The 14,936-nt window shown below is 45.6% G+C and overlaps 1 protein-coding gene across 4 annotated transcripts in view; it reads right to left on the minus strand.

Moving 5' to 3' along the window:
• usp40 (ubiquitin specific peptidase 40) overlaps positions 1-13,945 on the minus strand; it is a 172,268-nt gene extending 158,323 nt beyond the window's left edge. For all 4 annotated transcript variants that reach the window (XM_068036072.1, XM_068036071.1, XM_068036074.1 and 1 more), the window contains exon 1: positions 13,695-13,945. The gene's annotated coding sequence lies outside the window, so the exon portion shown is untranslated. The remainder of the gene's footprint in view (positions 1-13,694) is intronic.
• Positions 13,946-14,936: the final 991 nt, after the last annotated feature.

Below are 14,936 nucleotides of genomic sequence, written 5' to 3' on the forward strand. Positions count from 1 at the left end.
TGCTCTGGAGTTGGTGATTCACCCTGACCAGACCTGCACTGTACCAGGCAGGAAGATCTCTGATAGTCTTGCGCTACTCAGGGATACGATCGCCTATGTACGGGACAGGAGGGTGGATACCTGCCTCATCAGCTTGGACCAGTAGAAGGCTTTTGACAGGATATCGCACACCTACATGATGGACGTGCTCTCCAAAATGGGGTTTGATGAGGGAATCTACAATTGGATCAAACTGCTCTACACAAACATCAGTAGCGCTGTCTCAATCAATGGGTGGGAATCAGAAAGTTTCCCAATTCAATCTGGAGTCAAAGAGAGCTTTCCTCTCTCCCCTGTCTTGTTTGTTTGCTGTATAGAACCTTTTGCTGAGTCCATTAGGAAGGATGCGGGCATAAGAGGGGTAACAATCCCAGGCAGCGGAGGCACTCAGATCAAAGCCTTCCTTGTACATGGACGACGTCAGCGCTTTCTGCTCGGAACCGCTGTCTGTTCACAGACTGAGCATCTGCAACCAGTTCGAACTGGCCTCTGGAGCCAAAGTTAACTATGGCAAGAGCAAGGCTATGTTCTTTGGGAACTGGGCCAACCGATCCTTTGCCCCCTTCACCGTCAGGTCAGACTACCTGAAAGGTGCTGGGGATATGGTTCGGAAGGGCTGGGTCGTGCGCCAAAACCTGGAAGGAGCGAGTAGCCAGGGAACACCATAAACTGAGTATGTGGGAGCAGCGATCTCTCTCCATTGTGGGTAAAAACCTGGTCATCAGGTGCGAGGCCCTCACGTTGTTGCTGTATGTGGCGCAAGTCTGGCCCATACCCCACTCCTGAGCCATTTTCCGTTTTATCTGGAGATCCAAAATAGACCGGGTCCAGAGGCACACTATGTTCAAACCTCTGGATAAGGGCAGGAAAAATGTACCCAACGTCACCCTCATCCTGATAACGACCTGGGCGTGGGGCTGCATCAAGCTGTGCGTACAGCCCCAGTACGCAAACACCAAGTGTTACTAGGTGCTGAGGTTCTATCTGTCCCTGGTGTTGCGAGGGATGGGTCTGGTTACATTGCCGAGTAACGCTCCATCCAGTTGGACCGTGCTGTACCACCTATCCTTTGTGGGAAAGTTTCTGCAGGAAAACACCTTTCACCATCAATCCATCAGGCAGTGGTCTGCACGGAATGTCGGCAAGGCCCTACGGGAAAAGGAGATGGTGGATCCTGTCGGATGGTTCCCTAAGCAGACTGCCAAAGTCATTTGGCAGAATGCCTCATCACCAGAACTTTCAAACAAGCACCAAGATGTAGACTGGCTGGTAGTGAGAAGGATCCTCCCCGTCAGATCCTTTCTGCACACCCAGAGTCTTGGCCCCTCTGCACGCTGACCTCGGGGTGGCTCTGGTGGGGAAGAGACAGTTGCTCACCTCCTTCTGGAATGTGTTTTTGCAAAGCAGGCATGGAAAGAGATGCAGTGGTTTTTGTCGAGGTTCATCCCAAGCAGCTCTGTAACACAGGAGTCTGTGCTCTACGGGCTGTTCCCAACGACGCACACTGAGATAAACTGCTGCTGGAGGACCATCAATTCGGTGAAAGATGCTCTTTGGTCTGCCCAAAACTTGCTGGTCTTCCAGCGCAAAGAGTTGTCCACGACCAAGTGTTGCAGACTGGCACATTCCAAGGTCCAGGACTACGTGCTGGGGGACACACTAAAGCTTGGGGCAGCCACTGCAAAGGCTCAATGGGGAAAGACCACTGTGTAAGGTCCTCCCACCAAAGTGAACTGAGGGGCTGGACCCATGGGAAACCCCTTGGGCTGTATACACCAAATATGAGTTTGCTGTAAAATGTACATGGCATGTAAAATGGAATGGAAGAGTTGTGAGACAACTCACTCCTGAATTGAAGAAAACTGATTTCCTTTGCACTTTTTGGAATGTCAACTTGGTGCTGTTTTGAACTGTGCTGTAATGCATTTTTTTTTTAAAAACAGATTTTTATGAATAAAGTATATTTTTGGAAAAAAAACTCACTATGGGTTGCAACAGCATCCTCCTGTAATTTATTTTTTACAGATATCACATTTTTGATTGATATCCTTGAAAAGTTTAGTGCAGTCATCATCTATTACCCCTGCATCTTTTAAAAGAATCTTCCACCTATGACAAGATGGATGTAGTTTTGAAATAATTTGCCTTTTCTCCTTTAAATTCCTACTCCCGGATGCCATTAATACCTCTTTAACATCTTGCTTAGAGATATTAAGTCTCACTAAAGGAATACAATAATGTCCCGACTCTGTAAATTGCAAAGCTACGTATTTCCCAAAGACCATTACCTTATCATGTTCCATATCCAATTTCATCCGAGCCTTTTTCATAGATGGTTTACTGAACAGCAAAGGTTATTTCACTGGATACTACATCTGTACTGATAAAATGGTTTACCCCTATTTTACACAGCATTACCATTCTTTTTAGGGATTTCAACGTGTTGTCATAACCAAACCTGAAACAGATAGAACTGTCTTATTATTTGACTTTACTTCAGTCTTATTTACTCAAAGAATCCATGTAAAACCTTAACCAGTCCACTCCACACACTATGGACATACACCCACTATCTAGTACTGCACAATTGAACGAATCTGTGACTAGGACACTCATTACGGGACTGAAGCTTCTCATGACCACTACAATTCCTTCTGACTGATCAGTAGCGTCATCCTTGCCTTCCAAACCTTCCACGTCATGTCATCTCAAAAACCCTGTTATTCCTTTTTGGACATTGCAATGCAGATGATACTTTGAGTCACATCGGAAACACCTGTTGACCACCCCTTGCTTATTCCTGGGATTCATCCTTCTACTATAATTACTCAATTTCTGCCATCTGTTATAACTGCCAAAAGAGTCTCTATCCTCATTCGCTTTGTGTGTGATTCTCCTTTCGTACGGACGTTTGGGCCCCATATTGGAAATGCTGCTGGCATTGTATCTGCCACCTTCAGTGTCACTGCTGAAGAGCCCATTTGCGCCATGAAAGCAGCTGGAATGTTTTCCCAAAAAAATTTTCAGGGCATCCAACATCTGATAAAAAGCGTATCTCTTTCTTTGAGTCTAAATTCAGTTAGTACCAAGAGCCTATCCATGTTCAATATCCTAGCACAATCAAACAATATGAAGGCAAGTACTGATTTAGGAATTTCCAAGTAGAATTTCCAGCCTTGCATATAGTCAGTTAAACTCCATAATATATTCTTCTATAGAAGAACCATCCATTTTCCTCAATTTATCAAGGTCTGACCACTCAATAAATCATCTTTCATATAAATTTTATCCATAAATTCTAAGAGATTGGCCAAACCCTCCTCATTGTCCAAATGATGAGCCTCTAGCTCCAAGAGCACTTTGCTTCTGGCAGGAAGTGAAAGTGCAAGGGCTATTCCTTGATTCCTTTTGGTAAAGATGTACCCTGTGTTCACAGATCAACTTCATTCTTCCACTGATCGTAAGGTTCGGCTTCACAAAACAGCAGTGGAAAATCATATCCCAACACCTTACACCTGGTTTCAGTCATCTTTCTTCAACAAAACTCCAAATACAACCTTCTCAAAAAAAAACTCCAATTCTAATCTCCTGTCTGAAAACAAGTCTTAGGCTCCAATCTTCACTTTCAGGAAACCATCCTCTGCTACCAATGTTAGAGAAACTTCCAAGCCTGTTTGTAAAGACACAGATAGGATGTTTTGGTAGAGACATTTTATTGCTTACCAGAACTTACTTCTCCACTCCTAACACCCAGCCAGTGTTGGCTGGCTCTTCTTTACATATACATTTAAGTACAATTAAATAATTAACACCCAACACCTGTTCACCCTATTACCTTAAAATACTAGGCATTTAACATCTACTAACAGACCTTATTAGACACTAACAACATCCCCTCTCATACCTTTTGGCTCTTTGACTTCAGCCTCTTCTGCATCCATCAACACCTCCCCCACCCACCCCCTGCCCTTCACACTCTCAGCCCTATTCCCTCCCAAAATCCCTCTGGCAATCCATCTTCCTTTAAAAATTCCATCAAAAACTATGTTTTCAATTTCGCCCTCAAACACCTTCCCTAACTATTCTCACATGGCTCGGCATCCTTATTATTATTTGTAAAGTGCTTTGAGGCATCTTGCATTTATATAGCACCATGGACATACAAGTTGTTATTTGTTTCCCTTTAGTTTAGTTTAGAGATACGGCACTGAAACAGGCCCTTCGGCCCACCGAGTCTGTGCCGACCATCAACCACCCATTTATACTAATCCTTCACTAATCCCATATTCCTACCACATCCCCACCTGTTCCTATAATTCCCTACCACCTACCTGTACTAGGGGCAATTTATAATGGCCAATTAATCTATCAACCAGCAAGTCTTTGGCATGTGGGAGGAAACCAGAGCACCCAGAGGAAACCCACGCAGACACGGAGAATTTGCAAACTCCACACAGGCAGTACCCAGAATTGAACCCGGGTCGCTGGAGCTGTGAGGCTGCGGTGCTAACCACTGCTCCGCTCTCTGTAAGGCACTGACCTATTGCCTCTATATTTAGTTTGTCGGTTTCCTTTTCCTTATCCCCGCTCTCCTTTCTGTTTCCACATTCTCTACGTGTCACTCTCTCTGTTCATCTCTCACCTTCTCAGATACCTGAAGCTAGGATTTCGACCCTCTGATAGCCACAGAATTGCCATTGCCACTTCCTGGGTATAAAGAAGCATATGAGAGTTTGAGGTTTGAGTGTGAAGTCCAGATCAGAAGGAATGAGTGCTAGGACAGAAGAGGGAGCAAGAACCCAGAAACACCTCCACCAAAACAGCTGTTCTTTCAGTTGAAGTCATTCTGGATCTTGAGCTATTGCCTCAATAGTGGGGCATTCAAGTTCTGCTGCAAAATGTAGGAAGAAAGAGAAACCCGAAATTGAAAAAATGCAGCCAATTGAATTCTAGGCTGGAAGTGAGGGCCCAGTACCTTCGAGGAGGAACGGGGCATCAGGATGGAGGAAGGACTAGCACCTACTTTATTTTGTCATTAAAAATTAAATGCAATCTTAAACCAAAGCTTAACCCAAGTCAACTTTGTCAGCCATGGTTCCACCACTCTTCAAAACTGCTGTAATCACACCCTCCTCAAAAAAGCCCACACATACCTGCATTGTTCTCTCTAAGAATAACTGCATTTCCAGCCTCTCTTTCCCATCTAAGTGTGTCGTCACTACCCATCTCCATGGTTACTGACACAATCAACTCTCCTGTACAAATCCCTCCAATCAGACTGTCACCTTTGCTGTCCCAGACAGTACAACTACTGCAATGGCTTCTTCTCCTACCCCTGCATGATCATCTTCCTGTTCTTAGTCTAAATGATGCCCCTCACTGGCACCACGCATTGGCATATTGTCAGTTTTCATATCTCTACAGACAAAATCCAAATCTGCACCATCAGCGTGATTTTGTTTTCTATTTTTTTTGCACCATTGAGATACTGTTGCAGCTGATGGCAACAAATTTTGACTACAGTGCAATGTCAAGTAGGAGCTGAACCAGAATTTCCCCCAACGCATCAGCAAGACCAAAATAAAGTTGAGACATCTCCAAAAACTCCACACTGTAGCCCCAGACTCAATGACTATCCTGAGCTCTTTGCTCAAGCTGAACCTGATGTTTCACAACCTAGATGTCTTGTATAACCCTGAAGTGAGCTTCAAATGTTATATCCTCCACATCACATAGATCATCCATTTCAAGACAGCAAAATTGCTAGACAGAAGACAAAAGTCTATATAGTTCACGTTCTACCATCCTGGTAGTTGCACGATAAAATGATAATGGAGTTGTTGAAGGTTAGCTTATTTCCTGTGGTTACAATCGCCGAGTTGTTAGCCCGGCAACAATAACCATGCTTGAGTCAAGGCCTAAGCAGTTTTACACAAGCATTAATATGCATTGACTAATAAAACATTGTTTTATAGAACGGTTCTACATTAAATGGCAAGCAATTAACACAACCTGTTTTCTTCACAAAGTCTCATTCAGCGGCATTACCATCGCTGAATTCCCCCATTATCAACATCCTGGGGGTTATTATTGACCAAAAACTGAACTGGACCAGCCACATAAATACCGTGACTCGAAGAGCAGGTCAGAGGCTGGGAACTCTGCAGAGGGTAACCCACCTCCTGACTCCCCAAAGCCTATCCACCATCTACAAGGCACAAGTCAGGAGTGTGATGAAATACTCTCCACTTGACTTGTTGAGTGCGGCTCCAACAACACTCAGGAAGCTCAACACCATCCAGGACAAAGCAACCCACTTGATCAGCACCCCACCCACCACTTAAAACATTCACTCCTCCACCACCGACACACAGTGGCAGCAGTGTGTACCATCTACAAGATGCACTGCAGCAACTCACCAAGGCTCCTTCGACAGCAACTACTAAACTCCCGACCTCTTCCACTTAGAAGAACAAGGACAACAGACACATGGGAACACCACCACCTGCAAGTTCCCCTCCAAGTCACACGCTATCCTGGCTTGGAACTATATCACCATTCCTTCAGCGTCCTAATGCTTTGTCTTTCAACACACCATTAACATATTGTTTGCCTTTGCTCCGTGACCTTTTGGTCAGCTATGTGGCCTTGTCCAATCTACACCTTCTCCTTTGTTATCTCTTGCCCCACCCCCACCTCACTTGCTTATAACCCGTGACATTTTTAATATTTGTCAGTTCCGAAGCAGGGTCACTGACCCGAAACGTTAACTCTGCTTCTCTTTCCACAGATGCTGCCAGACCTGCTGAGTGGTTCCAGCATTTCTTCTTTTTATTTCAGATTTCCAGCATCCGCAGTATTTTGCTTTTATTCCTTCAGTGTCGCTGGATCAAAATCCTGGAATTCCCTCCCTAACAGCACTGTGGGTACACCCACACCAGATAGACTGCAGCAGTTCAAGAAGACAGCTCACCACCACCTTCTCAAGGGCAATTAGGGATGGGCAACAAGTGACGCCCACAACCCAAGAAAGAATATAAAAAAGTTGATCAGGCTTGGACCCTTTAAGGATCACCATTCCAGCAAATGGACTCCCAACCGTCCTGGGAGCACTCTTACTTCTGAAGGGAATAGGTCTCATTGTTATACTAATATAAAAGCAAAATACTGCAGATGCTGGAAATCTGAAATAAAAACAGAAATGTTGGAAATACTTCTGATAAAAGGTCACAGACCTGAAACGTTGCCTCTGCAAGACCTGCTGAGTATTTCCAGCACTTTCTGTTTTTATTTCTCATTCTTATACTATTCGACTACCTTGGGCTGCACCTGTGCACAACAGCATGCGTGGGAGCAATTTGCTGAGGCCATATATTTAGGTGTTTATCTCACTTCTGATCTTTCGGCCTTCACCTCTGTTCTACAAGCTTTGTTTATTGTATTTTAACATGTAGGCTAAGTGGCCATCATTAAACATGTAGGCCATCATTAACAAGCTCAGTAGACTCAATGCGGACATTGCAGCACTTCAAGAGACATGCCTCCCTGCGAACGGATCTCTAAGAGAGCAAGCCTACACCTTCTTCTGGCAGGGTAGGGATCCTGAAGAACCAAGACAGCATGGAGTGGGCTTCGCCATCAGAAACTCTTTGCTCAGCATGACAGAGCCACCTTCAAATGGCTCGGAACGCATACTGTCCATCCGACTGCTCACCGCCTCTGGTCCAGTACACCTACTCGGTATCTATGCTCCAACACTCTGCTCCCCCCCCCGAAGTTAAAGACCAGTTCTATGAGGAACTCCATAATATCATTAGTAGCATTCCCAATACCAAACATTTGTTCCTGCTGGGGGACTTCAATGCCAGGGTTGGGGCCGACCAAGACTCATGGCCCTCCTGCCTTGGGCGCTATGGCATTGGAAGGATGAATGAGAATGGACAGAGACTGCTGGAGTTGTGTACCTATCATAACCTCTGCATCACCAACTTGTTCTTTCATACTAAACCCTGTCACCAGGTTTCATGGAGGCACCCAAGATCAAGTTGTTGGCACCAGCTGCACCTCATCGTCACAAGCCGAGCCTCTATAAACGGTGTCCAAATCTCACACAGCTTCCAGTGCGGACTGCGACACCGACCACTCCCTGGTGTGCAGCAAAGTTAAACTCAAAGCAAAGAAGCTACATCGCTCCAAGCAGAAGGGCCGCCCGCGCACCTTATCCACAGCTGTTACATAGGTTTTAAATTCACTTGAAAAAGCCCTTCAAAATACTCCTGCAGGGGATGCAGAGACCAAATGGGCGCACATCAGACACCATCTATGACTCAGCAATGACCACCTATGGCAAACGTGTGAAACAGAATGCAGACTGGTTTCAATCTCACTTTGAAGAGCTGGAACCTGTCTTAGCCGCTAAGCACACTGCACTGTTGAACTATAAGAAAGCCCCAAGCAAGTTAACATCTGTAGCACTTAAAGTAGCCAGAAGCGTTGCACAAAGAACAGCCAGGGACTGTGCAAATGACTACTGGCAACACCTACGCAGTTGTATTCAGCTGGCCTCCGACACCGGAAACATCAGAGGAATGTATGATGACATTAAGAGAGCTTTTGGGCCAACCATCAAGAAGATCGCCCCTCCTCAAGTCTACATCAGGGGACACGATCACTGACCAACGCAAGCAAATGGACCGCTGGGTGGAGCACTACCTAGAACTGTACTCCAGGGAAAATGTTGTCACTGAGACCGCCCTCAATGCAGTCCAGTCTCTGCTAGTCATGGATGAGCTGGACGAACCGCCAACAAAATCGGAACTCAGTGATGCCATTGATTCTCGAGCCAGTGGAAAAGCCCCTGGGAAGGACGGCATTACCCCTGAAATAATCAAGAGTGCCAAGCCTGCTAAATTCTCAGCACTCCATGAAGTGCTTTGTCTGTGCTGGGATGAGGGAGCAGTACCACAGGACATGCGTAATGCCAATATCATCACCCTTTATAAGAACAAGGGTGACCGCAGTGACTGCAACAACTACCGTGGAATCTCCCTGCTCGAGTCATTTTAAATAGACTCCAGAAGCTGGCTGAGCGTGTCTACCCTGAGGCACGGTGTGGCTTCTGAACAGGGACACGCTGTTCTCCCTTCGCCAGCTACAGGAGAAATGCCGCAAACAACAGATGCCCCTCTACGTTGATTTCATTGATCTCACCAAAGCCTTTGACCTCGTCAGCAGACGTGGTCTCTTCAGACTACTAGCCAAGAGCGGATGTCCAAAGCTATTAAGTATCATCACCTCATTCCATGACAACATGAAAGGCACAATTCAGCATAGCGGTGCCTCATCAGACCCCCTTCCTATCCTGAGTGGTGTGAAACAGGGATGTGTTCTCGAACCGACACTGTTTGGGATCTTCTTCTCCCTGCTGCTCTCACATGCGTTCAAGTCTTAAGAAGGAATTTTCCTCCACACAAGATCAGATGGCAGGTTGTTCAACCTTGCCCGTCTTAGAGCAAAGACCAAAGTACGGAAGGCCCTCATCAGGGAACTCCTCTTTGCTGACGATGCTGCATTAACATCCCACACTGAAGAGTGTCTGCAGAGACTCATTGACAGGATTGCAGCTGCCTGCAACGAATTTGGCCTAACCATCAGCCTCAAGAAAATGAACATCATGGGACAGGACGTCAGAAATGCTCCATCCATCAATATTGGCGACCACGCTCTGGAAGTGGTTCAAGAGTTCACCTACCTAGGCTCAACTATCACCAGTAATCTGTCTCTCAATGCCAAAATCAACAAGCGCATGGGTAAGGCGTCTGCTGCTATGTCCAGACTGGCCAAGAGAGTGTGGTAAAATGGCGCACTGACATGGAACACAAATGTCCGAGTGTATCAAGCCTGTATCCTCAGTACCTTGCTCTACGGCAGCGAGGCCTGGACAACGTATGTCAGCCAAGAGCGATGTCTCAATTCATTCCATCTTCGCTGCCTCCGGAGAATCCTTGGCATCAGGTTGCAGGACCGTATCTCCAACATAGAAGGCCTCGAGGTGGCCAACATCCCCAGAATATACACCCTCCTGAGCCAGCGGCGCTTGACATGGCTTGGCCATGTGAGCCGCATGGAAGATGGCAGGGTCCCCAAGGACACATTGTGCAGCGAGCTCGTCACTGGTATCAGACCCACCGGCCGTCCATGTCTCCGCTTTAAAGACGTCTGCAAAAGCGACATGAAGTCCTGTGACATTGATCACTAGTCGTGGGAGTCAGTTGCCAGTGATCGCCAGAGTTGGCGGACAGCCATAAAGGTGGGGCTAAAGAGTGGCAAGTCGAAGAGACTTAGCTGTTGGCAGGAAAAAAGACAGAAGCGCAAGGAGAAAGCCATCTGTGTAACAGCCCCGACAACCGATTTTATCTGCAGCACCTGTGGAAGAGTCTGTCATTCTAGAATTGACCTTTATAGCCACTCCAGGCGCTGCTTCACAAACCACGGACCACCTCCAGGCGCGTATCCATTGTCTCTCGAAATAAGGAGGCCCAAAAGGAAAAAAAGGATCTACTAACACTAAAAACCAATTAAGTTCTGTCTGCATTGAAATGTGGCAAATAATTACACCTGGATGCGGGAAATACTCAAGCACAATGAGACAAGACCTTTCTCAGACTTCTCGCTTCCAAATAACCTCCATTACAATGCAGTGTGAACCACCCTCATCTCCACAGAATGGGGCCATCATCAAGGGCATTATACAGCCCAGCTAGGACTGAAACCTGAAGTCACATGGGTGAATCCAACCCTTGTAAAATTCACTTTAAAAGGTAATCATTTTGAGGAACAAAGGGAGAGTTCTTTTCAGGACAGGACTAGAGGCATCATCATCAGTCTGGTCTGTCCTCAGCTCACACAGTACAACAAGGCACAGTGGTTAGCACCGCAGCCTCCCAGCTCCAGCGACCCGGGTTCGGTTCTGGGTACTGCCTGTGTGGAGAGTTTGCAAGTTTTCCCTGTGACCGTGTGGGTTTTCTCCGGATGCTCCGGTTTCCTCCCATATGCCAAAGACTTGCTGGTTAACAGGTAAATTGGCCATTGTAAAAGAAAAATTGCCCCTAGTGTAGGTAGGTGGTAGGAGAATTGAGGGAAGGTGGGGAAGTGAGAGGGAAAATGGGATTAATGTAGGATTAGTATAAATGGGTGGTTGATGGTCAGCATGGACTCGTTGGGCCGAAGGGCCTGTTTCGGTGCTGTATGACTCTAAACAAAACAGCCATTTTTATTTCCAGCAAGGCTGACAGAGAAAGAGAGATTGATTCCAGCTGAACCCTGCTGAGAGAAGCTGGAAGCTAACTATGACAGAGTCAAGAGAGTGCCTTTGAAAAAAACAACTTTTCTACCAATGAGAATTGACTTCAGACATCAGCACTATCAGCAACCCAAACTGAACAGCCAGAAAGCTGCAAAACCATGTGAGATTCCAATGAATACCAGACCACCAACAGGCCTACAACTTTAAAAATTCACCCTCCGAGGGTGATCCCACAGGTTATTCCTGAAACAACAGACTTTTATAACCTTAACTTCTCTTGAAAGAACAGTACAGCATAGGAACAGGCCATTAAGCCCTCCAAGCCTGTGCTGTATCTTCCCTTGAGAGCTCGTGTGAGTTGCGATCATTTCAAGATTTGTTAAAAAGTTTTTTTTACCTATGAGAAAACCTATCTCTGTCTGTTTTTTTAGCAAATAAAAGGGGTTAAAATACTAGTTTCAAAAACACTTGCTGTGGTCAGTTAGGAGATGAACAGTGGGAACAAGCCATGCCATCACCAATTTGGTCATAACACTTTATTCATGTAACCTCCCTTTCCTTCCCCCCATTCACCCTCTGGCTAAAATGCTAAAGCAATGCTGAGCTACTCTGACCATTTAAACCACTTTAAATATTCTAATATTTAGTTTAGTTTAGAGATACAGCACTGAAACAGGCCCTTCGGCCCACCGAGTCTGTGCCGACCATCAACCACCCATTTATACTAATCCTACACTAATTCCATGTTCCTACCACATCCCCACTTGTCCCTACATTTCCCTACCACCTACCTATACTAGGGGCAATTTATAATGGCCAATTTACCTATCAACCTGCAAGTCTTTGGCATGTGGGAGGAAACCGGAGCACCCGGAGGAAACCCACGCAGACACAGGGAGAACTTGCAAACTCCACACAGGCAGTACCCAGAATTGAACCCGGGCCACTGGAGCTGTGAGGCTGCGGTGCTAACCACTGCGTCACCCCACTATTATTATTGACTAATAATAGCAATCAATCTCTATCAATTCTGCTACAACAGATCCAGACATGACATAAGGAAAAGAACAGTGGTGGAGCGTTTTGAGAACGATAAATCTAAAGTCATCTATTCCTCCCAAGCATGCTACATTTACCACACATCATGCCTCAAATTAGTGATAAACTGTATCACAAAAACTTATTTTCTGAAAGAAACCTATCTAATTTGCATTTGAATAAATCAATTCAAACTGTCTCCCTAGGGAACCTGACAACTCACTCACTGAAACATTGTTCCTGAAGATTATGCCTTGATAAACTCTAGACTTGACTTTTGCAACACTTTCCATGCTGCCCTCTCATGCTCTAATCTACGTAACCAATCACTTGTTAAAAGCTTCATTACCCACATCCTAGCCTGCAGAACGTTTTACTCCCCTGTCCTGCCCTCATCAACCTCCAACAGATCTAATTAACACAACAGGCCAAGATATGGATCACCAGTTGGCTAGATATGGATCAGAAGATATGGTGGACTTGCATGGGGGCAAAGGAGTAGGGGGGAAAGAACCTAGATTCCAGGCTGTTCATAGTTGTAACACACTGTTTCTGAAAAATATTGTTGGAGGTAAGTTTGTGCTATTTTGAGGAATTTTTAATTTTGTGACTGTCATCTTTTAGATTTATAGGAAGGTGGAATTATCATGTATTTGTGGGAGGTTTTATTTTCTTGAATGAAACGGTTTATGATTTTTTTCAGCAAAAATAAGGGGAGGGATCATTGTAACTGGTGGAGAAGTGGTTTGCATATAACTGGTGAATAACAAGTTTTTAAAAAAATAAAAGGCTCAACAATAAAGCTCAATACATATGGATGCTAGAAATCTAAAATAGAAACAGAAATGCTGGAAACACTCAGCAAGTCAGGCAGCATTTGTAGAGAGAAGAACAAGAGTTAACGTTTCAGGTCGATGAGCTTTCATCTGAACTGGAAGACGACTTGAGACACTTAGCTAATGAATAAAAAAGAAAACTGATCAATGGCCACAAAATTCACAGACAAGTTTAATATGGAGATGGGGATCTTCATTTAACAGAACCATCAGTAGTATGCATTAGGAGTGAGATTGGTGATCAAATTGCATGATCACCATTGGGGAGGGGAGTGGTGGGGTGCTGTAACCACTTATCAGAGGGAGATGAATCAAAGTAGTTTACACATTTAAATGCAAAGTCCCAAGTTGTAAGTGTAGTGGAGATTAAGACAGACAGGAAAATCCTGCAGGCACTGTTACTTCTTTTGTGTCTCCCTGGTAGTAGCTGTAAGAGTAAAGGTACGCATATAGACATTATTAAAGAAAACTCTTACCATATCTACAACTCCCCCAGCCTGCAACTTGCATCCACAGATGTGAGAAGCTTCCAGAACAAAAAAACACATTAAAAAAAAATCCAACTCCAGCCCCAGGAGCGCTCACTTCAACCCGAGGTGTGATTATTATTATTTAGATCTTTGTCTAAAAGAGGGAAGGGAAGCTTCCACAGAGTGCCTAACATAGATTTAACTCTCAGCAACAGCGTCTCCCTGGGAACCTCCGGGCGGCCATTACCATGCGTCTCTGGCTCATTGCGCCTGCGCCGTCGCGCTGCACGCCGGGACCTGTAGTCCCCGGTCTGTTGTTTCGCACGGTTGTGTGGGTGCGGAGAACTACAATACCCAGCGGTCTGCGGTCCAGCGGCTGAGGGATGAGGCAAACTTTGGAGGGATGGAGCGATAAAATAACTGCCAACTCACTCTGTTTTCCTGAAGAACCACCTGGATTTAAAATATAAATATATGCATGCAGATATATATATATATATATACTTAATTTTTATGGTACATGGTTCATTGGCCTCATAAGTCAGAAGTTTGTGGGTTTAAATCCCACTCCAGAGGTTTCAGCGCAAAATCTAGCCCGACATTCTCAGTGCAGTATTGACAGAGTGCTGCATTGCCAGTGGGCCCGCCCAGCTTTCCGATGAGATGTTAAAAGAGTCAAGTTCTTAAAGAACATATTTCAGGATGGGCTGCATGGCCTCCTTTCTGTGCCATTATGACCCTTAAGAGCAAGGGAGTTTTGCCCAGTGTGCCGGCCAATATTTATCCTTCAAGTGACATCGGTAAAAGATGATTCTTCTCTTCTTTGGGCCTCCTTATCTCGAGAGACAATGGATACGCGCCTGGAGGTGGTCAGTGGTTTGTGAAGCAGCGCCTGGAGTGGCTATAAAGGCCAATTCTGGAGTGACAGGCTCTTCCACAGGTGCTGCAGAGAAATTTGTTTGTCGGGGCTGTTGCACAGTTGGCTCTCCCCTTGCGCCTCTGTCTTTTTTCCTGCCAACTACTAAGTCTCTTCGACTCGCCACAATTTAGCCCTGTCTTTATGGCTGCCCGTCAGCTCTGGCGAATGCTGGCAACTGACTCCCACGACTTGTGATCAATGTCACAGGATTTCATGTCGCGTTTGCAGACGTCTTTATAGCGGAGACATGGACGGCCGGTGGGTCTGATACCAGTGGCGAGCTCGCTGTACAATGTGTCTTTGGGGATCCTGCCATCTTCCATGCGGCT

The sequence above is a fragment of the Heterodontus francisci genome, chromosome 7 (genome assembly GCF_036365525.1).
Source record: "Heterodontus francisci isolate sHetFra1 chromosome 7, sHetFra1.hap1, whole genome shotgun sequence".
Classification (NCBI taxonomy): domain Eukaryota; kingdom Metazoa; phylum Chordata; class Chondrichthyes; order Heterodontiformes; family Heterodontidae; genus Heterodontus; species Heterodontus francisci.